Source organism: Melanerpes formicivorus, unplaced genomic scaffold, assembly GCF_026170545.1.
Source record: "Melanerpes formicivorus ecotype bairdi unplaced genomic scaffold, bMelFor1.0.p_v2 SCAF_37, whole genome shotgun sequence".
In the NCBI taxonomy this organism is placed as follows: domain Eukaryota; kingdom Metazoa; phylum Chordata; class Aves; order Piciformes; family Picidae; genus Melanerpes; species Melanerpes formicivorus.
Window position 1 is genome coordinate 3,885,792 of NW_027142389.1, and position 25,460 is coordinate 3,911,251.

A 25,460-nucleotide genomic window follows, 5' to 3' on the forward strand; every position below is an offset into this window, starting at 1 on the left:
TTCAGCCTGGACTCCAGGGGACCTTAGAGCTGCCTACCAGTACCTGAAGGGATCCTACAGGAGGGCTGCAGAGGGACTTTCCCTAAAGAACAGGACAAGAGGAAATGGTTTGAAGCTGAGGGAGAGCAGGGTTAGAGTGGAGCTGAGGAAGAAGTTCTTCAATATGAGGGTGCTGAGACTCTGGAACAGGCTGCCCAGGGAGGCTGTGGATGCCTTCTCCCTGTGGGTGTTCAAGGCCAGGTTGGGTGAGACCTTGAGCAGCTGAGTCTAGGTGTGAGTTCTTACTGCCCATGGTGGGGAGGTTGGAGTAGATGATCTCTGAGGTCCCTTCCAGTCAAAGCCTTTCTGTGATTGTAGGGGAGAAGTGTGTTTTAGCTAAAGGTTAGTCTCCCCTAGGGTTCAACAAGGTTATTAAGTGAAGCTGTAAAGCAGAGCTACAATCAAACATAATAAACCTGAAAACATTTAAAACTGGGAAGTGATTTTGTTCTTCAGGTTTAAACAGGCTGAGTGATTTGTCTTGATTAAAACCTGCCTTTAACATCCTGACATTAAAAGCTACTTTCTGTTCACTTCTCACTCTCTTTCTGGCACTTTCTTTTCCCCTCCCTGCTTTTGCTCCCGTTTCTGCCTCTTCTTTCGTGCTGGGATATCCCTATGGCTTGAAATACGAAGCAGAGTGCCAAAACACATCTGATGTGGACATCTGGGCTGAAGGTTTTGCAGGGACAATACCATGGAGAACCCTGTCACATCAGATAGAGTTGAGTGCTTGAGATAAACTTCTCCTGCCAGTGGTGTTGAACAGTGGATGTCTGAGCTCCTGTGCCCTCGCAGCAAGCTGCCAAAGAGGTGGTTCTCCAGCAGAAACCTTTGGCTGAAGCAGATCAAAACCATAGACTCATGGAAGAGACCTTTAAGATCACCAAGTCCAAGCATTCAGCCAGCATTACCAATTGCACCACTGAACCATGTCCCTCAGCACCACATCTACACAGTACATCAACACCTCCAGGGGCAGGGGCTCCACCACGGCCCTGGGCAGCCTGCTCCAGGGCTTGACAACCCTTTCAAGGAAGGAATTGTTCCTATTGTCCAGCCTAAACCTCCTGTGGCACAACTTGAGGCCATTTCCTTTCATCCTGTTACTTGAGAGAAGGGAGTGACACATTCTTCCCCATTTTGACAACTCAGTGGTTTTCACCAGGCTCCATCTCCTCCCTGTCAGTGTCAGGAAGGGCTGGAGGCAAGGGCTGAGGTTTAAGCTCTTGCTCATGAATTCCTAGTGACCAAACTCTTGACCAACTCTCTATGGAAAACCAAAGAAGAAGGAGTCCAGTGTGGAGCTGCTCCCTCTGTCAGGGCAAGATTCAGCAATCTTGGCTCTGCCAGTTTGAGAGGCAGAAAAGAAACTTCTGCCTTGCCCATCCTCTGCCCACTGACCATGAAGGGCCCTCTGCCTCTCCCCTGCTGGGGACAGCAGCTCTATGGAAACACTGCTGGACATCATTATTTATGGTGTTTTAGTCACCTTGGAAACAAAGTAGCTGCTACCAGCCATGACTTTTAACACAGCTAATTATATCATTAGTGTCAGTGCCACTTAACAACTGGCAGATCCCTTCCCTGGGCCAGGGCTGGCAGAGTTGCCATGGGAGTGACCTGGCTGCATCTTGGTGGGTATGTGCACAAGTTGCAGCAGGGCTGTGGTGAGGTGGAGCAGCTTTCTGCTGCTCACCCTGGAGCAGCTTTGTTGCCTGATCTGAATTCTGCATTAGATTAAAGAAAATCCTCTTTGGAGGACAAGAAATCAGTCATGAGTTCAGTCAAACTTGGTGAACACTGCCCTGAAACACTTCACACTGCCACCCTGACCTGGAGCACTTCTCACTGCTCAGCAGGGCTCCCATCTCAGTACCTGCTGAAGCAGAAGAATTCATTAAATGAAGGGGGGGAAAGATCCCAAACAAACAAAAAAACACAAACCCAAGAGCAAAGTGAAAGCTTTCCTCCTTTACCCAGGACTTGCCACCATTCTAAGGGCTGACTTGCAGCTCCACAGAGGAGGAGCATGGACCACAAGTTCACTGTGAGCCAGCAATGTGCCCTCGTGGCCAAAAATGTCAGTGGTGTCCTGGGGTGCACTCAGAAGAGTGTCACCAGCAGGTCAAGGAAGGGTCCTCCTCCACCTCCACCCTTTGCTGCTTAGGTCACATCTGGAGTAGTGGTTTGGGTTCTGAGCTCCCCAGTTCAAGAGATGCAGGGAGCTACTGGAGAGAGTTGAGTGGAGGCTACAAAGCTGCTGGGGAGCCTGGAGCATCTCTGTGAGGAGGAAAGGCTGAGAGCCCTGGGGCTGTTCAGCCTGGAGATGAGCAGCCTGAGCAGGGATCTGATCAATGCTGATCAATATCTACAGGGCAGGGGTCAAGAGGATGCAGCCAGGCTCTTTTCAGCTGTGCCCAGTGACAGAACAAGGGGCAGTGGGCACAAACTGGAGCACAGGAGGATCCATCTGGATGTAATGGAAAAATTCCTCCCTGTGAGGATGCTGGAGCCCTGGAGCAGGCTGCCCAGAGAGGCTGTGGAGTCTCCTTCCCTGGAGAGATTCCCAACCCACCTGGACACTGTGATCCTGAGCAACCTGCTGTGGGTGACCCTGCTTTAGCAGGGGGCAGGGATGCCTCTCGACCTGACTGTGATGCCCAAGCCCTCATCCAGCCAGGCTTTCAACAAGCCCAGGGAGGAGGCAGCCACAACCTCTCTGGGCAACCTAATCTAGAGTTCACCATCCTCATAGTGAAGAACTTCTTCCTAAGCTCCTGCCTAACCCTGCTCTCCCTCAGCCTCAAACCATTCCCCCTTGTCCTGTCTCTAGACACCCTTAGGAAAAGTCCCTCTGCAGCCTTCCTCTAGGATCCCTTCAGCTCCTGGGAGCCTCTCTGAGGTCTGAAAGAACCAGAAGGTAAATCTGGGGCCCTGAGGGCGGTGTAAACCCAAAGGCATGTTACAGAAGCATCTCTGCTGCCCACCACCAATCCCCGTGCAAACTATCCCCCCAGGTGTCTATTATGTACAAAGAGACTCCAGCTGAAGAGCAGCTGCTCATAAATATCCCCAAATCCCCCACATCCTGCTTACCTCATTGCCCATGTACACTGGGGGGGGGGGGGAAGAGAACATCAGTAAAGCACTGACTCACCAGGGCCCTCATTTCTCCCATTTCAGGCAGGTTTTGAGTTTCCCTACGTGGAGAGGCTCGTTCCTTTTCTCACCTTCATTAGCCAGGAGGAAGAGCACCGGGCAGACCCCAACAGCTCTCGAATTCATAAAGGCAGAGCAATCGATGTATTTTATTTGGCAATTATTGCCCCAAACAAGCAGCTCGTTGCAGGGCTGCTCGAATGTGCTCTGTAAGTAATGCCTCTCATTGTCCTTTAATTGTGTGGATTTGGTAAACGAGCTCTAAAGGCTCTGTTAGTATTCATTAGGCAGCCACTGCCACGGTGCTTTGGGGTTTGGGGTTTTTTTTCCTCCCCCCCTGCAAAATGAATAAACCAGAACCGTTTCCTCTGACCGTGACGTAGCTGAGCTGCAGCCAGTGTGCTTTCATGGCAAGGATCTATTCCTGCTCCTTCCCAAAAGAAGGTTAGGAAGGTTGCAGAGTGCCTATTTTTAGTTAATGGCTGTGTAATGAACAGAGGTCCAGGCACTTACCAAGCTCCTTATGATTTCCAGGCTGCAGTCCGCGGCTCAGCTGGGAAAATGAGTCTTGAAACACAAGGTGCTCTTGAAGCCAGGGTCACAGAACCCCAGCATCCCAGCTGGAAGGGCTGCTTATTGGTTGTCAATATCTGCATCATATTGTCAATACTGTGTATTTTGTACACACCCATTGCATTCCATGTAGAGTGTAGTTTTGGCTTGTAAATACAGCCTCATGTGCTTCTAACTGAGTTGGTCTGGCAAGGTTGATGTTGGGGGGGGGGGGTGGGGGGGAACTTCAACCCACTACACCTCTGGAGATATCTAGTCCAATCCCTTTGCTAAAGCAGGGTCACCCACAGCAGCTTGCCCAGGATCACAATGCCAGGTGGGTTTGGAATCCCTCCAGAGAAGGAGACTCCACAACCTCTCTGTGCAGCCTGCTCCTGGGCTCCAGCACCCTCACACCAAGGAAGTTTTTATCTCATGTTCAAATGGAACCTGCTGGGTTCCACTTTGTGCCCATTGCCCCTTGTCCTGTCACTGGGCAGCACTGAAAACAGTCTGTCCCCATCCTCACACACACCCATCCCTTAGATATTGATCAGCAGTGGTCACATCCCTTCTCAGTCTCCTCTTCTCCAGGCTCAAGAGCCTTGAGGTCTTTTCCAGACTGGGATTCTGCTACTGTGGGATTTGAAAGCCTTTGCAAATGACATACCTGGCTTGGGGGTGTTGGGTTCTGGAACACAAAAAGCAAAACAAAACTCCCACAGCTTGAAGAGCAAAACCTGCAACAACCAACCACCCCCAAAAGAAGAGCTCCAGAAGCCAAGAGGACTTCATAACCCCAGGCAAACTGAGCAGAGGACAATTTTTCCTAGCAAATTAATGACAACTTGACCTCAGGAGTCAGCAGGTGTTGGTCTCAACAGACTGGAAAACACTTGAGAAGGAGAGAAAGAGATTGAGTTGCTGGAAGGTGTCCGGAGAAGGGCAGCAAAGCTGGGGAGGGGTCTGGAGCACAGCCCTGTGAGGAGAGGCTGAGGGAGCTGGGATTGCTTAGCCTGGAGAAGAGGAGGCTCAGGGGAGACCTTCTGGCTCTCTGCAACTACCTGAAGGGAGGTTGTAGCCAGGTGGGGGTTGGTCTCTGCTCCTGGGCAGCCAGGACCAGAACAAGAGGACACAGTCTCAAGCTGTGCCAGGGGACATTTAGGCTGGAGGTTAGGAAGAAGTTCTTCCCAGCAAGAGAGATTGGCCATTGGGATGTGCTGCCCAGGGAGGTGGTGGAGTCACCATCCCTGGAGGTGTGTAGGAAGAGCCTGGATGGGCTGCTTGGTGCCATGGGTTAGTTGATCAGATGGTGTTGGGTGAGAGGTTGGACTGGATGATCTCAAAGGTCTTTTCCAACCTGGTTGATTCTATTCTATTCTATTCTATTCTATTCTATTCTATTCTATTCTATTCTATTCTATTCTATTCTATTCTATTCTATTCTATTCCACAGTCCCTGGAGGTGTTGGGATTGGTGCCATGGTTTAGTAGTCATGAGGTGCTGGGTGACAGGTTGGACTTGATGATCTTTGAGGTCTTTTCCAGCCTTATTGATTCTATGATTCTGTGATTCTATGATTCTATGCTTCTATGATTCATTCTATTCTATTCTATTCTATTCTATTCTATTCTATTCTATTCTATTCTATTCTATTCTATTCTATTCTATGGGAGCCAATGCTGAAGGAGGTTGTGGCAAGGAGTAAAAATACCATCCACAAGGGCAGCAGCTGGTGGCTTGGTGGTGGTGAAGAGGAGATGTGGTGTGAGCACTCCCACTAGTGGGTTTCCCAGAAGCAGGAGGAAGCACTAGGTGGAAATTGGAGGCATCAGGCAATGGGAACAAACCTGCCCTGGAGCCAGCCAGGCATCATTGCTGGGAAAAAAAATAACAGCCAGCTGCTGTCAAGGTGTGAGGAAAGATGATGTGTGACAGGGGAGGTGAAGGAAGAACAAACACGTGTGGTGAGCTCTGCTTACAGAAGGTTTGTTATGAGTTTGTTGTGGAGACACAAAATTGGACCCTGCCAAGTCATTAATAACCCTGAACTGAGGAGATCCATCAGTGCCTCTGAGGAGCTGAATGACAAACAGCCCAGGGCAGAGCAGGGGAAGAGGCTGCAGAGTGTGCCTGCTGCCTGCAGACGTGTGAAAAAATGGCAGGGGGGAGAAATGGATTAAAAAACTCAACTCAAAACCAATCAGGAAAGCCATAAAACAGCCATTAAAATATAATGAAGGCTAAGGAACACAGAATATTACCATTTCCATCTTTCCATGAGGCCTTCCCAAAGGGCCTATTAGAGCAAGGCAGCGGAGTGTGGGCTCTCCCTCAGCAAGGCAACACTTGTTGGAATCCTGATCCATCAGATGGTGAGCACAGTTCACAACCACAGGATTGTTAATGGCAAACCAGAATGACAGCCCCCAGCTCACAGCCAGCTGGGGGTTTGGCTCCAAAGCACAGCAGAAAGGGAAGAAGCCACACACACAAATCTCACTGCAGCATCTCAGCATGGTGGGGGCTGGAAAAGGCCTCTGGAGATCATCCAGTCCAACCCCCCTGCTAAAGCAGGGTCACCCCCAGCAGCCTGCCCAGGATCACAATGGCCAGGTGGGTTTGGAATCTCTCCTGACAAGGAGACTCCACAACCTCTCTGGGCAGCCTGAGGCAGGGCTCTGGCATCCTCCCAGCAGAGAATTTTTTCCTCACATTCAGATGGAATCTCCCTGATTCCAGTTTGTGCCTGTTGCCCCTTGTCCTGTCGCTGGGCACCACTGACAAGAGTCTGCCCCCATCCTCTTGCCCCCACTCTTTAGATATTGATCAGTATTGGGCAGATCCCCTCTGGGGCTGCTCTTCTCCATGCTAAACAGCCCCAAGGCTCTCAGCCTTTCCTCCTCACAGAGATGCTCCAGGACCCTCAGCATCTTTGTAGCCTCCACTCAACTCTCTCCATTAGTTCCCTGTCTCTCTTGAGCTGAGGAGCCCAGAACTGGCCCCAGTACTCCAAGTCTGTCCTCACTAGGGCAGAGTGGAGGGGCAGGAGAGCCACCCTTGACCTCTTGGCCACACTCTTCTGAATCCACACCAGGAAACTGTTGTCCTTCCTTCCCTCAGGGGCACCTTGCTGGCTCATAGTGAACTTGCTGTCCACCAGCACTCCCAGGTCCTTCTCTGTGGAGCTGATTTCCAGCAGATCAGTCCCTAACCTGTGCTGGTGCAGGAGGTTATTCCTCCCCAGGTGCAGGATCCTGCACCTACCCTTGCTGACTTACATGAGGTTCCTCTCTGTCCAACTCCTCAGGTCTCACTGACTGGCAGCAGAGCCTGATGGTGTCAGCCCCTCCTCCCAGTTCTGTGTCATCAGCAAGCTGGCTGAGGGTCCACTCTGTCCCTTCACCCAGGCTGTTGATGAAGATGTTGAACAAGACTGGATGCAGTACTGACTTCTGGGAAACACCACAGGCTCCAGACTCTGCCACTGGTCATAACTCTCTCACAAGGAAGATGTGTTCAATACAGCAGGAAATGGGTCAAAGAGCTGATAGCTCTAAATAAATATTTAAATGGCAACAGAGCAGCCCATTGTGTGCACTGCCTAAGGATTTGTGGGCAGCACATGAGGCTGGCCCGCCCCAGCTTGTCACTTCTGGCTTGGTAAATATTTGGGGTGCTCAGTCAGCAAGCACAGACACCCTGGGGCAAAGAAAACCCCCAGCACATCCTGAGTTTTCAAAGCAAATAACTTCATGCTTCCAGACTCAAAGGAAGGTCAATAAAGCTGGGGAGGGGTCTGGAGCACAGCCCTGTGAGGGGAGGCTGAGGGAGCTGGGGTTGCTTAGCCTGGAGAAGAGGAGGCTCAGGGGAGACCTCATTGCCCTCTACAACTCCCTGAAGGGAGGTTGTAGCCAGGTGGGGGTTGGTCTCTTCTGCCAGGCAAGCAGCACCAGAACAAGAGGACATAGTCTCAAGCTGTGCCAGGGGAGGTTCAGGCTGGATGTTAGGAAGAAGTTCTTCCCAGAAAGAGAGATTGGCCATGGGAATGTGCTGCCCAGGGAGGTGGTGGAGTCACCATCACTGGAGGTGTTTAGGAAGGGCCTGGATGAGGCACATGATCTCTGAGGTCTTATCCAACCTGGTTAATTCTGTGAAAGAAGGGATTGCTGGCTTCTGTTTAAGTCAGAACAACAAAGGATTTGGTTAATTTGCTGCTTGAAGGCATCTGAAATCACAAATAAATGATGGCAGCTGGAATCTTGTCAACCTTGTCCTGGTCCATCACAGGGTCAGGCGAGGACTGGATGTGCATGCTAATGGCACATGACAGTAATGCACGGAAAGACAAACTCCAGCCTGCTGCTGCTCAACTGCAGGAGGAGCTCTGCTGGCTTTAATGGCCTTGAAGGTGTCCTGAGAATCACATTCAGGACATGAGATGTGGAGCATAGGTGATGCATGGATGATTTGGGTGCTTTTCTCTGTTGGCAGAGGGCAAAGAAGGTGTTTGCTGGCAAAAGCATCATCTCTCACTTCTGAAGGACAGAGGAATATGCTCTTTCCAGTCCTTATCCAAACTTTAAGAGCTGGAATGTCTCCCTTCCAGGCTAAACACCGACTGAAAGCCATGATCTGGGTATTTTTTGCTGGTGAGTGCCTGGGTAGCTGCAGTGCCATGTCAAGCAGGGCAGAGGCTCAGCAGCACCAACCAGAAATAGCAGCACTCAACTTGCTGCACTTCACCAGGCTTCACCTTATGCTTGGGGAAGGGATGTAGAAGAATTGCATAACCATGCTGGCACTAGAGCTAACTGGCTGGAGGGTCCTTGGAGTCAGCATGGGAGGGGACAAATCCTGGCTGGAAATTTCCCACCAAGCTGTCTGTGGTTCAGGCTGGCAGCAAGCAGGAAAGAGAGCTTAGGCTGAGCTGGAGAGGAACTGCTCTGAGCTGGAAGTGCCCAAGTGGTTTCCCTGTCAAGGGGCTTCAGATTTTATATACAATTCAAAACAAAAGGTATTTCCTAAGTGAAAAACTAGAGCCTGAGAAGCACAGCCTGATGTGAGCTGTCCTGGAAGAGCAGAGCGACAGGAGAACCGTCTGGAGACCTAACTCCACTGACTCATATCAACCTCTTGCTAGACTTGAGGCAAGGTGTGTATACTGAGCAGCTGAAATGGTGTTAGTGAGGAAACAGTATCCCCACATCACCTTTGCTGGGATCAAGGCTTGCCCCACTGTGTCAGGTGCCCAAGGGCTGGCAGGAAAGCAGCAGTTTCATCCCCGCCGTGGCTACCATCTCCTCTCCTGAGAGAAACATCCTACTAAGATAAAGAAAAGCAGGGAATCAGTTATTGGCTTAGAGCTTGCAGCTTGTTTCTCATCAGAGGAGCTTTGCTAGCTGCAGTCAATTCTCCATTGTAAGTCTTAATATGAATTACTTTAAGGGCTGGAAAGAAGAGGGGCTCCTAGCACATTACCTCTTGAAACACGTTCAGGGCTGCTGCTGAGGACAGAATCTTTCCCATGGCCCTGCAATAAGAGCAAAGAAAGTTGTGCCAAGCCTGGGAGAATAATCCTGTGAGCATCCACAGCTACAGCACTGGCTGATGAGCAATGGGCTCAAGCCAGTACAGTCAGTGCTTGGTAGGGGACTGGAATAAAAGCAATAAGCACCTACAGTCATTAGGTGGTAGAAAAGATGTGTCCCGAAGTGAGCTAAGAGGTGTAGGCAGATTCAGCCTGAATGGGAGTAAAACCACAATACCAGCATCACAGATGCTGCTCAGGCTTCTTTAGAAGCTCTGCTGGGTTCCTGGAAACGGCACAGGTAAGGCAGAACAGTGAGGTGAGCTCGCGGTGCGCATCACGCCAGCAGCCCGGAAACACCGGAATGACAAATAAGAGTCTGAGGGAAACTGCTGCACAAGAGAGCTTCTGAATGCCTTGGGACATCGTGGCACACCAGGCCAGCTCGACAGGCAGCCAGCTGTAACAGACAAATGTGTCCTTGTTGACTTCACATGTTAATTGAGATGCTCTGTTTTGGCATTCAGGGGTGGTGGAGGAAGGAAAATACCCAGGTAGGGATGCTGGGTGACCCCCAGGAGGTATTCTCCACACTTACCCTTCATCTGTCCCCACATTGAGTTCATCCTTGGTACTCCTCACAGCTAAATCCATCTGCCACCTGCACTGGGAACATCAGAGTCATTTTTCTGAGTGCCCCCCCTTTTTTGCCCCCCTGCTATGTTCTCTTTCTCCCATGGCTGCCTGTTTTAAAGCAGATAAAAACACACAGGTTTTTTAGGAGCTGGGCTAACAGACAACATTTAAGAAAGGAAAGTCCTGCACTCACCATAGGAGTAGTTATCTGTGTTGGGGGGAAGTATGCAAACAGAGGACTTTCCTTACACCATGGCTGCTCTGGCACCTGGCTCCCTGGGGAATGCTACCTGAAAGCCTCCCACCTGGAGCCTATCCTGGGCTCTCCAGTTCAAGAGAACCTCTCTCTCTCTCCTCCTCTCCCTCAGCTCTCTGAAAACAAGCACTACCCCAGCCTCTCCTGTTATTTACCCATGACACCTGGCAGCAATCTCTTGCAGAACATAATGAGCTTTTAATGAACTCTCAGATCATTTGTCACCTGCACTTTGTTGAGCAAGGTGCTGGGCACTCAGCTACAGCGCTGGGCATCCTGCCTGTGCCACTCAAGGGGTCTTTGCTCACAGGAGCTGAGGTGATATTTGGTGTTGTAGCCATAGAGGAAGCTCATTTCCCATGTTTCCTGTAGTATTGATAGAATCATTGAATTGTTTTGAGTGGGAGAGAGCTTTAAGATCACCAGGTCCAACCATTAACCCAGCACTGCCAGCTGCACCACTAACCCATGTCCCTCAGCACCACTAACCCATGTCCCTCAGCACCACTAACCCATGTCCCTCAGCACAACATCTTTTAAACCCCCCCAGAGATGGGAACTCCACCACTTCCCTGGGCAGCCTGTTCCAGGGCTTGAAAACCTTTTTAGGGAAGAAATTGTTCCTAATACCCAAACTAATCCTCCTCTGGCAGACCTTGAGGCTGTCACTTGCTGCTTGGGAGAAGAGAGAGCTTCTTGAGACCTAGCACTTGGCCTCGTTGAACCTCATCCCACTGGCTTTGCCCCATCAATCCAGCCTGTCTAGATCCCTCTTTGGAGCCTCTCTACCCTCAAGCAGATCACTCCCACCCAGCTTGGTGTCATCTGCAAACTTCTTAAGCATGCCCTTGATCCCTTCCTCCAGATAGTTGATACAGACATTGAGAACAGGCTCCAGATAGGGTTGGTGCTGGTAATGAGATGTGCAGATGTGAGTCCCCTCTCCCCTGACCACCAGGAGCTCCTGTGGAGGAGGTGAGTGTAAAATAGAGCTGCTCCACCTTGTAATGTGAGGAGCCTCAGGCAAGTCTCAGTGGTATGAATGATCCAGGCAGGAGAGGAACTGTTTGGAGGCACCTGCTCTGCCAGGTTGTTGACTTGTTCCAGGTGTGCCTGTGCTGTGTGAGCTGTGCCTGGATCCATCAGACAATAGTTAGAGCAAATTCTGCTCTCATGAAGTGTTCAGCCTGAGGGGAAGTCAGTAACTGTCCTGCCTTGAGTTAGAGCAGAGCTGGCTCTCTGCAGGGATTTCAGTTCCCAGCTCAGCCTCTTCCCAGTGCTGCCACTTTCTGGAGTTCCTGGCATGTTCTCACAGGCTGCTTCTAGCAGTGATGCTGCTGATGGTTAGAGCCAGTACCAAGGGTTGGGGTGCAGGCAAGGTCTTGTTTATACTTGCTCCATTCTGCCTTCAGTCCTGCTCTGTGTGTCCCTGAAACCAGTTCCAGAATCCAGGGCCTGAATTCGGTTCCCATCTGCTGCTGAGTCCAGTCTGGGACTTGCCCAGTGCCTGCCCACAGCATCAGTGGTGACAGTGATGTCACTGCCACCAGGGCTTGGGTTTGATATTGGTTTGTGTCTGTCTTTTTCATTTTGTTGTTATTATTTCCAGTCAAGCTGTCTCAGTTTTCTTTCCCAACCCATCAGCCTGTCTCCCTTATTCCCTTTCCCTTCCCTTTGGGAAGACAGAGGGCTTCTGTCACTTGTTTAGTGGCCAGCCCAGCCCTAACCCTTGGCAGGGGCCTTCACCATTAGTTATTTCTTGGAGAGACCCTGGTGCCCAGCAGAATGAGAGCACCATGCTGAGAGTGTGTGAGCAGCTCTGCAGGGCTCATACAACTTCCAGCTCCACTGCCCTGCTGAGCTGAAGGATGAGATGCACAATGGCAGCATGGGAAGGAGCTCAGAGGAAGGAATTTGCTATTTTAAGTGCAGCCATTTGTTAATCAGGGTGGAAATTTACTGAGGAGAGAGGAGCTGAGCACAGACCACAGTGTTTACCTGGGTGATCCAGACAACAGGGGTGTGAGATGCTGCTGGTGAACATCACACACCTGCTCATTTGTCAGGGCCACACAAAAACGTTAAAGCTTTTCATGAGCCTCTGTGGGGGGAAGAAAAGCTGCCCAAGTACTTCACATGCTGGCTAAGAAGAGTAAATTTGAGCAAGGAAAGGCTTGATCACCTTCCTCTACACACACTGCTCTTGTCTGGAGCTCCTGTGGCTGCGGCTCCAGGAGGTGTGGGCTCCTGGGACAGCTACAGCCCATACAGAAGGAAAAATCCACTGAACCTATAGGTGGGCTCAGTGGAACTATGGAGAACTTTCTTTGCTGATAGCTCTGGGCTGTGAAATACTTTCTGACATGGATTGAATCAGCAAAAAGTCTGCAATATCTACCAAGGCCACCTTGTCTCTTCAGATCCAATCAGTTCTGCTCCACATCCTTGGGATTTCCCAGCTGAGCATTATGACAGAGGGCAGAGAACAACCTTCACTTCTTGGCTTGCTCCAAAGAACCCAAGAATGCAGCTGGTGCTGGAGTAGCTGCTGAAATGCTTCGGTGTGGGCCAGGCAAGGAGCCCACTCTCATGGCCAGGGTGCTCTCTGCTGGGATCTGGGGGCCTGCTAAACCTGTCTGCTCCCATGGTGTCTCTGGTCTGTGCTTCTTTCTCCTTGCAGGAAGCTAAGCTGTAGCATACCCCAGGTTCATCTGTGTGAAGTGTTTGCAGGCAAGATGCACACCCTTCAGACAGCACAGTGGCAGGGATGAGGGCATGGCCCTGGCTTGGTAAGCTTGGAAGGAATCTGTCTCACTGAATACATCATCACACCCCTGAAACTGAGCTGGTCCCACCTGGGATAGCTGCAGGGGCTCCAAAACACCACCTGAACTCGGTATACAAACAACTCATGTAAGAGGCTTTATAAATCAGCTGTTAGTAATGCTCAACACCACTGCAGAAAGGCCTTGCCCTTGTGACCATGGTGCCAATTAGAAAGCTTTCTGAAGCTGGAATTAGAGCATCAAAGCCTCAGTGCAGAGAAGCTTTCACATGGCACTGAACAATTCCTGGTGCAGTTGGGTGGATGCTCTCCACAATGACAAGAGTAGGACTGAGCATGAAGATCATCTGGAGCCATCAGCATGCCCTATGAAGGTTTGCTTTGTACCACCCTCCAAAGAGAAGCCACTTCAGATGCTAACAGCCACATACCCAGGACACTAACCCTTGCAAACCACGGGTCACCTGCACCTCTTCCTTGTCACCCCTCCTCTAGTCGCAGAGCATAGAAAGACAAGCAGCAGAGTGATGTCATGCAGAGGAAGTGAACTTTCCCATTAGCTGATCTGTTTCTTTCCCCTTCAAGCTTGCAATGATCGCTTCTGTTGCACGATCACTCCTGGGCTGCATTATTAGCATGCAGCAGCACGGGCTCTCCCAGGAGCTCGTTAGCACTTGGGGTCCTGCCACCCCTCAGCCCTTTCCCCTGCTCATTGTCACTGCCGGCTGGACGCCGGGCGCAGCGGGGACGCGGCCGGGAGCTGGCAGCCGCCCTTCCGACGGCGAGTTCCCGCGGTGGGTTCGCCGGGGCTCTGCGCTGACATCAGGGCATGCGTCAGCCTGGCCCTTCACGGCTGTCCCTGGAGACGGGAGAAGTCCAAGGTGATAATTGCTTCAGATTCCTCTTGAGCTCCTGAGGTTTCCGAAAGCTTTTTTCCCCTGTTGCTGTCCTGTGCGATGATGTTGTCATGGTGACCGGAGCGGTGGTGGTGGAGTCTCCTTCTCCGGAAAAACTTCAGCCCCACCTGCAATCCGAGCCGCTGGGGGTGCCCCTGCTTTAGCAGGGGGGTTGGACTGGACCGTCCCTTCCGAGCCCTGTCACGCTGGGGTCCTGTGTTAATCCTGAATGAATTCTGCTGCTGTGAATCCAGCAGCACCATTTATATTATCTGACCTTTAGTGAGGCAACTTAATAAGTGTTATAAATAACTGCTCTTAACATGCAGCCAGTGTACAAGCAGCTCGTGGCATGATTCAGGAACAAGCACAAACTAATTTCCTACTGATAATTCCTAAGAAGTCTGAATAAATGGAAGCCTGCATCTGCACAGCTCCCTGGGGGGAAGTAACCTCCCTGAAAAAATAGAATGCTCTGCTTTGCAAAGTGCATTAGTCAATGGCTGAGCACAGTCACCCCCACAAGAAATTATCCTAAGAGGTGTGAGAGATTTCATCTTCCTCCAGAGAAGTGTGAGTGCAGTGAGACACAGAACTGTCCAAACGACTGCAGAGAGATGCAGTGCCCTGAGCAAGTGATTGCAGGATCCCTCCAAATAAATCATGCTCTGTTAGGGGACAAAAGAAACACAACTGAGGCAAGTTACAATCAGGTTTAGCTGCATCTCAGTCTTCCATAAATAAATTGCCCTCAGTGTTTCATTGGAATGGGCACCCAGTGTGCTGCACACAGTGTGCCAGAGGACTTGCTGCACTCAGCCCCTGTCGTCAGAACCACCTTTGAAATACCCAAGGTAGCCAGAACAGAGCCCAACACCTCTCCTACCAGCTAAAACAGCAGAGTGGCAGAGAAGGAGCGTGGCTGAGCAGCCAGGCACTGGGTTCTGGCATCAGCCATGGGGTGGAGAAGGTGCCCACCCCACCCCAGGGTGAGGCCAAGCCACAATATGTGGAATCAGAGAACCATTAAGGTTAGAAAAGGCCTCCAAGATCATCAAGTCCAGCTGTTAGCCCAGCACTGCCAAGTCCACTGCTAAACCATCTCCCTCAGTGCCACTTCTCCACATCTTTTCAGTCCCTCCAGGGGTGGTGATTCCACCACTGCCCTGAGCACCCCCTTGCCAGGCTTGATCACTCTTTCAGTGAAGAAATTGTTCCTAATGCCCAACTTATCCCCCCCAGCACAACTTGAGGCCATTTCTTCTCAGGCTGTTGCTTGTTACCTCGAGAAAAACCAACACCAACCTTCCTCCAACCTCTTTTCAGGGCACTGTAGTGAGTGAGAAGGTCTCCCCTGAGCCTCCTTTGCCCCAGGTTACACAGCCCCAGTTCCCTCAATCACTGCCCACAGGACTTGTGCTCTGGACCCTCCACCAGCTTCACTGCTCTTCTCTGGCTGCAGCAATCTCCAGGCCACCCATCCCAAAGCACTAATTGCTTTTCCATTTCTGTTTAAGCATTTTTAGACTGCTTGGTTTTGTGTTCAATGAGGGAGGCATGGATGAAGATCCCTGCTGCTGGCCCAGTGCTGCTGGCCCACAAGCTGTGCATGGTCCTGTCACAGAGCATCTGGGGTGAGCTGCAGGACTGACATCCAGAGGGGTAACATCTTGCCGAGCCAGTGAGACAAACCTCAGCATGAAGCTGTGGAGTGCCCTCCTCTAGGGGTCTTCAGAACCCACCTGGATGTGTTCCTGTGTGGCCTGCCCTAAGTGGTCCTGCTTTGCAGGGGGGTTGGACTCGATGGTCTCTGGAGGTCCCTTCCAATCCCTAGCATCCTGTGACTCTGTGAGCACAAATGCTGAGTATTTCAGCCATGGGAATGTGATGCCTCTGCCAGAATCCCTGCCTCTTTGGGAGGCTGAGTGACACCAGCAAGATGTGCTTTAACCACTGTTGTACTGGAAGGAGAGTGCAACTATTCCCCTGCCCATGCAGCATACCATCAGCTGGAAGAGTCAGGAGGAAGACTATGCTGAATGAAGCTTCTGGTCTGGCTGCTAAATCTTTAATGTGCATTTCTGCAGCTCCTCACAACACTCAGCAAACTCAGATCCTCTTGGACAGAGCAGGCACCATCAGGCAGTATTTATAGCAGCTGAGAAGCATCACCATATTTCTGGGGATTTTAATTCACAAGGGTTGTTGTCAAAGCTGTGGCTTTGTCTCAGAGGCTTGCAGGAGTCTGCTCCAAATCCTCAGCCTGCCACACTTACACTGGAAGCAGTAAAGGGCTCAAACAATAAAATGGAAGTGCAGTTCCAGTGGGCAATGCCTGTGTCTGAACAGGCACCATGCAAATTCTGACTCTTCTGTAGGACTCCAGCATTTATCAGCCAGGAGGAGAACTGAGTGCTGGGAAGGGCTGGAGCTGCCCAGCCCTGCTGAGGGAGGAGGAGAGAGCAAACCTGAACCCCCTCTTCTGTCTTTGAGTCACTGCCAGTCCTCTGGGCATGTCCCCAAAGGGGTGAGCCCAGCTGGGTCTGCAGAGGAAGCAATGGGGTGAGCCCAGCTGAGTCTGCAGAGAAAGCAATGGGGTGAGCCCAGCTGGGTCTGCAGAGGAAGCAATGGGGTGAGCCCAGCTGGGTCTGCAGAGGAAGCAATGGGGTGAGCCCAGCTGAGTCTGCAGAGAAAGCAATGGGGTGAGCCCAGCTGAGTCTGCAGAGGAAGCAATGGGGTGAGCCCAGCTGAGTCTGCAGAGGAAGCAATGGGGTGAGCCCAGCTGGGTCTGCAGAGGAAGCAATGGGGTGAGCCCAGCTGAGTCTGCAGAGGAAGCAATGGGGTGAGCCCAGCTGGGTCTGCAGAGAAAGGGATCCTGCAGGAAGGCTGCAGAAGGACTTCTCATGAGGGTGTCTGGAGACAGGCCAAGGGGGAAAGGTTTGAAGTTGAGGGAGAGCAGGGTTAGGCTGGAGCTTAGGAAGAAGTACTTCAGTATGAGGATGGTGAAACTCTGGAACAGGTTGCCCAGAGTGGTTGTGGCTGCCTCCTCCCTGGGGCATGAAACAGCCTTGAAGGAACAGCCCCAGGCTGGGAGCAGACACACAAGTTGGTTTGGTTGTCACTGGGATGCCTCATGGAACATCCAGCCTTGAAGCTGCCCACTTTGGTTCACTCTCTGGGAACCCCAGTATTGGGAATGATTAACTTTCTCATTATCAGGCTTAGAAAAGCAGGGGAGAGACAAGATTCTCCAGCTTATGGTTGCTTGGATTGCCTTTCCCTTGATTGAAAAAGTCCTCTTGGTTGGAGGATGGCTTTTGGAGACGTGTGTGGAGGACCAGGCTTGCTCCTTTCATAGTTTCATAGTTTCATTCAGGGTTGGAAGGGACCACAAGGATCATCTAGTTCCAACCCCCCTGCCATGGGCAGGGACACCCCACACTAGATCAGCCTGGCCAGAGCCTCAGCCAGCCTGGGCTTAAACACCCCCAAGGACGGGGCCTCGACCACCTCCCTGGACAACCCATTCCAGGGTTTCACCACTCTCATGGTGTGACCCTTCCTTCTTCAGGGGCTTGGTGGTGACCAAGTCCTGGTTTTGTCCCACATAATACCACGAGCATTTCAAGCTTCTGACCCCTCAGCTTTGTTTGCTACAAGCTTAGAAGCTGCAGGGGTAGGATTTGCAGCCATTGAAGTCTTTGGTTCACTTGTGGCAGGAAGATGAAAATCTAACAAGTGGGAAAGTTCTTCCCCATGAGGGTGGTGAGAGCCTGGCACAGGCTGCCCAGGGAGGTGGTGGAAGCCTCCTGTCTGGAGGTGTTTGCAGCCAGGCTGGATGTGGCTGTGAGCAACCTGCTGTAGTGTGAGGTGTCCCTGCCCATGGCAGGGGGGTTGATCCTTGAGGTCCCTTCCACCCCTGACAATTCTGTGATTCTATGAAAGCCTCTGCCTGAGCATCTCCATTTTCTACATCACTTGATTGGGGTTTTTTTCATGTTAAATTACTCCAGTAAATGTGACCTGCTGGTCAGCTCAGCACTGTGAGTGCTGCTGAGGAGCCCTCAGTGCACGACAAACAAGCAAAGCTTCAGCAATATGCCTCTTAATGTCTCTCAGCCATGATTAAAACATCACAAGTGAGAGTTGCTGCTCACTAATTACCAGTTTGCAGCCATGTTCCCAGTGCCTGCTCGAGAAGCTTCCCCATTCAGACCTTAGAAACCATGCAGGGAGCTTGGAGGAGATGTCTGCTGTGATGGATGGGATGCAGCCACCTATAAAAGCAAAGGATATGGGAAAACAGGAGCAATATCTCTGAGTTTCTCTGAGTTTTATGGGCAGCAGAAGACTCAGCTGCTGCTGTTACTGAAATACAGTGCCTGCAGGGAAAGATTTCCATTAGCAGCTACATGGGCAGGGGAGGAGATAAAAGATTGGTCCTTTGTACAGTGTGCAGCAGGGGTAATTAATTGGGGATCGATTCAGGGCTAATCTAATTCCTCTTAAATTTGCAGTGATAAAACCATGATGGATGGGATGGAGAAAGAGGAATTCCAGGCTGGCTGGGCAAGAAATGAGCTCTGTGTGCTGCAGCAGCCAGCCTGCCCTGAGACCTTCCCAGGTGTTTCCAAAGAGGAGTCTCATGGAATGGTGTGGATTAGGGCAGCCAGCTCTGGGAGGGCAGCGGGGAGCAGGTCACATCTCCCTTGCAGATCCTTTCTAAGGGTGTTTCTCTACCAGACATGAAGTAGATTGTGCTCTCAGAGTTAAAATGCTGCTGTTGGATTCCCCTGCTAGGGATGGAGTTTGATCTCCATGCCTCCTCCCGTGAAAACAGCTCATGCAAAATCTACCAGAAATAATTTGGGATGAATCACAGAATCACAGGATGATTTGGGTTGGAAGAGACCTTTAAAGGTCATCTAGTTTCCCTAGCTTTCATCTCAGCATCCTCAGCTGAAATGTTTCCAGATGTCCTATTTCAGTAGCACAGAATCACAGACTGGTTTGGGTGGGAAGGGACCTTTAAAGGCCACCCAGTCCAACTCCCCTGCAGGCAGCAGGGACATCTGCAACTGGAGCAGGCTGCTCAGAGCTCCAGACACCCTGGCCTGGAATGGTTCCAGGGATGGGGCACCTACCACCTCCCGGGGCAGCCTGGCTCAGTGTCTCAACACACTCAAACATTTCTTCCTTCTACCTCGTCTGAATCTGCCCCTTTAGTTTAAGCCCATCAGCCCTTGTCCTGTCACAGCAGGCCCTGCTAAGAAGTCTGTCCCCAGCTTTCTCACAGGCCCCTTTAGTTACTAGAAAGTGATCCTGATGGTGATGTTTTGTTTAGCTGTCAGCAGTGGCCTTTCCCTCTCCATTTCAGCTCTGGAGCCCACAGCAGCAGGGATGCTCTGGCAGCATAGCAGTGAGCAGCCAGGGAGGGCTGGGGCTGCAGCTTCCTGCTCTGTCCCTCTGCAACACAACTAATTAAAGCATGGAAACAGCAATTATTTATCACCCACCTCTACAAACCCCAGCTTTTTTTCCCCTCCATCTATGCATTTTTGCCCTGTCAAAGCCAAATCCAGTTAAGGCTGTTATGTCACCAGAGCATCCTCTCCCTGCTCAGAATCCTCATGGAAAAAGCTACTACTATATTTTTTTCCATAGAATCACAGAATCAATAAGGTTGGAAAAGACCTCAGAGGTCATCAAGTCCAACCTGTCACCCAACACCTCCTGACTAACTAAACCATGGCTTCAAGTGCCACATCCAGTCCACATCATCAATAAAGACATTGAACAGGATTAGGCCCAGCACTGATTCCTGGGGGACACCACTAGTGCCTGGCTGCACAGCATCCCTGACTGCTGCCAGGGTACGAATGGCTTCAGGGGATCATTGCTGTGAGTCTGCTCTGCACTTTCAGCCCACTCCCTCTCTTTCCTCTTTGTCTTGCAGCTTTGCTAACCCTGAGCTCCTCTGACTGGGAATTCCCCTGGTAACTGTCCTCCTTGCTTTTCCCAAGCCACCCACAGCCATGGGTTCACCAGCTTGGAATATCCCCTTTAATACCCACGTTTGACCCTCTTTTGTAGCAGGAAACTCAGCTGGCAGGGGAGCTGCCCTGCTGATGGGGACAAACAGAGCAGCCAGCAGCAGGCTGTCAGCCGGTCAGGGTCTCCAGGACCAGGATGGATGTGTGGATCTGCACAAGTGTTTGAAACCTGGGGACTGAAAGCAGACTAATCCCAGGAAATCAAATCCTACTGCAGAGCTGACAATTTCTGAGCTGTTGCTACACTCACAAAAAAAGCCTTGGCAAGACTGGAGCAGGCTGCCCAGGGAGGTTGTGGAGTTTCCTCTGGAGAGATTCCAAACCCACCTGGATGCCATCCTGAGCAAGCCACTGTGGGTGCCCCTGCTTTAGGAGGGGGCTCAGCCTGGATGATCTCCAGGGCTCCCTCCCAGCCCCTCACCATGCTGGGATTCTGGGATCTGGTGAAACCTTTCAGTGAGAAACCCTCTGGATATCCACGATGCTCCTGGCAAAGGGAATGCTGCCTCTCGTGCTGAGCCTGGCTGCTGCTCCTCTCTGTTCAGACATTTGCTGTAGCTCTGTGCATCAGCTCCCAGGGCCTGATGGCTCTGAGCACGGAGCTGAGCTCCTGGCAGGCCTCAGGGCTGTGATGCATGGCTAAGGGAAAAAGTAAAAACCTTTAAATATTAATTTATTGCCAAGTCTTGAGACAAACACATTAAGATAAGAGACCAGCTCCTGCCTGCCTGTCACAGGGGTGGTGGCAGTGGAGTCTGCTCCTGTGCTATGTAGGCAAAAAGGCTCTTCCACTTCTGGAGTGTACTGCTGCACTTGGATATGAAAGGATAAAATAGGAACCTCTATTCCCAATGATCTCCATGCTCCACCCAAGGAAAAGGTGCTCACTTGGGAGAGCATGGAAGTGGCTTGCAGCTAGAGGTAATAAAACTGCTTCAGCCAGATCTAAGTGCCTCTCTCCAGAGCTAACTGCCTCTCTCCAGGGACAACCAAGCCATTACAAGCCTCTAACTTGATGGATTCTTATTTTCATTAGGTTTTTATTTAAAGATAGGAAGAAAAAGAGCCAACCACACAGCCCTGAACGTGCAGCACACTGGCACAGCAGCAGCAGAGTAAAGACCCAGGGAAGTCTATTTGAAACAAGAAATCAATTTAATGTTGCAGCACAGCTCCCCTCCTGAGTCTTCCCCCAAGAATCTGCTCAGAATTATGGATTTCAAGGAGAGACTGCAGCTGTGAGCAGTGCTGGGCAGAAGATACTTGCATGGCCATGCACCATGCAGGTGGATAGGGTACTCACCTCCCCGATCACCTCATCCTTCACCTTCTCCTTGGGGAAGTGATTGGAAGCATTGATGATGCCTGTGCTTCATCCTGGGAGGCTTGGAGCTCTTTTCACAGAGTCCCAGGATGGTGGGGGTTGGAAGGGACTCTGCAGCTCGTCTTCTAGTTCAACTCACCCCTGCTAAAGCAGGGTCACCCACAGCAGCCTGCCCAGGATCACACTGGCCAGGCACATTTGGAATCTCTCCACAGAAGGAGACTCCACAACCTCTCTGGGCAGCCTGGCCCAGGGCTCCAGCACCCTCACACCAAAGAAACTTTTCCTTATGTTTAGATGGAACTTCCTGGGTGCTGGTTTGTGCCCATTGCTCCTTGTCCTGTCACTGGGCACCACTGAAAAGAGTCTGGCCCCATCCTCTTGCCCTCTGCTCTTAGATGTTGGTAAGCATTGATCAAGCTGTGCCAGGGGAGGTTTAGGCTGGAGGTTAGGAAGAAGTTCTTCCCATCAAGAGAGATTGGCCATTGGGATGTGCTGCCCAGGGAGGTGGTGGAGTCACCATCCCTGGAGGTGTTTAGGAAGAGCCTGGATGGGGTGCTTGGTGCCCTGGTTTAGTTGATTGGGTGTTGGGTGATAGGTTGGACTTGATGATCTCTGAGGTCTTTTCCAGCCTGGTGAATTCTGTATTCTGTGTCAGATCTCCTCTCAGGCTGCTCTTCTCCAGGCTAAACAGCCTCAGGTTTCTCATCCTTTCCTCCTCAGAGAGATTCTCCAGTCCCCTCAGCCTCTTCCTGTGGGATCCCTTCAGGTTCTGGAAGCAATAAGGTCCCCCCAGTCTTCTCTTTCCCAGGCTGAACAATCCCAGCTCCCTCAGCCTATCCTCACAGCAGAGCTGCTCCAGCCCTTGGATCATCTTGGTAGCTTCCTCTGGACTCACCCCAACAGCTCTGTATCCTTCTTATGCTGGGGACACCAGAACTGGACACAGTATTCAAGGTGGGGTCTCAGCAGAGCAGAGTCAAGGGGCAGAATCCCCTCTCTCACTCTGCTGGCCACAATCCTCTGTATGCAGCCCAGGATACGATTTGCCTTCCACCTCTTCTCCTGCTGATGCACACCACAGGAGGTGGTCAACACCAGATATGTTTCTACATCTTTTGGCAGGCTATCAAATAGGAAATAATATCAAACCTAACAGGTCTCAGGGAGCTCCTTCCTCTCTGATACCACAGCAGAAAGATGGAAGTTGACTTAGAAGGAAAATAAAAGCAAGCTTCATTGGAGCTAATAGGACAAAGTGAATGGGAAGGCTTTAACCTACTGAGGCAGGGCATAGCGTGGTGCAACGGCCATCTCGGGGCTCTGAGGCTGGGTGTTGAGTTCAAGAAGCATTCAGCATGCTCACACTGAGTCTCTGAAACTCTCTTTTCACAGAATCACAGAACCACAGCGTGTTTAGGGGTTGGAAGGGACCTCAAAAGCTCATCTGGTCCAAGCCTTCCCTTCCAAGTGTGTGTTTTCCTCGGCTGCCGTGTGAGTGGTGTGCATTGTTCCCTTGCTGGCCAACTGGCTGAGCTAAAAGCTTTCCAGCATGGAAATTATTTGCCCTTTCATGAGTAGAAGTGTTCTATTGAATGCAGTGATGGGTATCAGGAAAGGGCATTTGCTCCAATTGCTGTCATTCTGGGGGCAGTGCAGTTCCAGTCAGTAGATCACAGCTCGTTTCCAGCACTGACGTGAAGGGAATCACTGTGTGTGGTGTGAACCCCAGCTCAGCCCCTGCCCTTCTGCAGAGGCAGGAGCCCAAGCCCTGCTGCTCAGGCTGTCCTGAAACAAAGATACCACAGAGCCCACATTTTTCATAGAATCATCAGATTGTTTAGGTTGGAAAAGATCTTCCAGGCCATCAAGACCAGCACTGCCAAGCCCTCAGGATAAAAGCAGCTTGACTGTCTAAGGGACACTTCCCCCTTGTTCAGAACATTCAAGACACAGAGAAGGGACAGTGCCAGCAGGCTGTGGTAAGAAGTTTCTCAAGCTTTGAAAGCTAAAGTCCCCTCCTGCTCCAGGGAAATCAGACCCAAGAATCTCAGGTGTGGTCCATCCTCTGCACAATCCCATCCCATTGATGGCCACAATGGCACAGAATCTCCTCCAGCTGCCACCATTAGCTCTGACAGGAGACACTAAGACTACCATGAATGTAGTTCACATGCATGGCATGCATGAGGAGCATTTATCTGCTCTTGTGGGCACAGGAGTGCTGTGCCCAGCTCTGGGCTCCCCAGCTCAGGAGGGACAAGGAACTACAGGAAAGCTCCAAAGGCGACAAGAGGACTGGAATGTCTCTCTGATGAGGAAAGGTGGTCAGATGTGGCCTCACCAGGGCAGAGCAGAGGGGCAGAAGAACCTCCCTCAACCTGCTGACCACACTCTTCTTCATGCACCCCAGGACACCATTGGCTTTTCTGCCCACAAGAGCACATTGCTGGCTCATGGTGCATGTGTCCACCAGCACTCCCAGGTCCTTCTCTGCAGAGCCACTCCCCAGCAGGTCAGCCCTCACCTGTCCTGCACCATCACAACTCTGGATGACTCTTTATGGCTAAGCTTTGTAGTGGTGGAGATGGAAATGCCACCAGTGGTCTCAGTGAGCCCTTTTGCTAATCAATGCCCCACAATGAGGAGGACACAGGGCTTTGTGATTCCCCAGAGCTGCCTGCAGCAGGCTGGAAAAAACAAGTCAGATTTTTAGCACTGCCATGTGTTTGGTTGGTTGGGGTTGGTTGGGTGGGTGGGTTTGGTCTGTTTGGTTGGGGTTTGGTTGGTTGGTTTATATCTGTATGGTTTTGGGTTGGTTGGCTGGGTTTTGTCTGGTTGGGTTGGTTTTGTTTGCTTGGTTGGGTTTTGGTTTGTTGATTGTTTTTGGTCTGGTTGGGTTTTGTTTGGTTGGGTTTTGTGTATTTGGTTGGATTTTGGTTGCTTGGTTTTTGTCTGGTTGGGGTTTTGCTTGGTTGTTTGATTGGGTTTTGTCTGTTTGGTTGGGGTTTGCTTGGTTGGTTGGGCTTTGGTTGGTTTTTGTCTGGTTGGTTGGGTTTTGCTTGGTTGGTTGATTGGGTTTTGTCTGGTTGGTTGGGGTTTGGTTTGTTAGTTGATTGGTTTTTGTCTAGTTGGTTGGTTTTTGTCTGGTTGGTTTTTGTCTGTTTGGTTGGGTTTTTCTTGGTTGGTTGATCAGTATTTGTCTGGTTGGTTGGGGTTTGCTTAGTTGGTTGGTTGGTTTTTGGTTGGTTTTTGTCTGGTTGGGTTTTGCTTGGTTGGTTGATCGGTTCTTGTCTGGTTGGTTGGGGTTTGGTTTGTTAGTTGATTGGGTTTTGTCTGTTTGGTTGGGTTTTTCTTGGTTGGTTGGTTTCTGTCTGGTTGGGTTTTGCTTGCTTGGTTGGATTTTGTCTGGTTGGTTGGGTTTTGCTTGGTTTGTTTCTCTCTGGTTGGGTTTTGCTTGGCTGGTTGGATTTTGTCTGTTTGGTTGGGTTTTGCTTGGTTGGTTGGTTTTTGTCTGGTTGGGTTTTGGTTGGTTGGTTGGTTGGTTTCTGTCTGGTTGGGTTTTTGTCTGTTTGGTTGGGTTTTGCTTGGTTGGTTGGTTGGTTTCTGTCTGGTTGGGTTTTGCTTGGTTGGTTGGTTTCTGTCTGGTTGGGTTTTTGTCTGTTTGGTTGGGTTTTGCTTGGTTGGTTGGATTTTGTCTGTTTGGTTGGGTTTTGCTTCGTTTGTTTCTCTCTGTTTGGTTGGGTTTTGCTTGGTTGGTTGGTTGGTTGGTTTCTGTCTGGTTGGGTTTTGCTTGGTTGGTTGGATTTTGTCTGTTTGGTTGGGTTTTGCTTCGTTTGTTTCTCTCTGTTTGGTTGGGTTTTGCTTGGTTGGTTGGTTGGTTGGTTTCTGTCTGGTTGGGTTTTGCTTGGTTGGTTGGGTTTTGTCTGTTTGGTTGAGTTTTGCTTGGTTTGTTTCTGTCTGGTTGGTTGGGTTTTGCTTGGTTGGTTGGTTGGGTTTTGTCTGTTTGGTTTGGTTTTTCTTGATTGGTTGGGTTTTGCTTGGTTTGTTTCTGTCTGGTTGGTTGGGTTTTGTCTGTTTGGGTTTTAGTTGGTTGGTTGGTTTTTGTCTGGTTGGTTTTTGTTTGGTTGTCTGGGCTTGTGGTTGGTTGATTGTTTTTTGTTTGGTTGAGGTTTTTTGTCTGGTTGTTTGGGGATTGGGTTGGTTTGGTTGATTTCAGTTTGGTT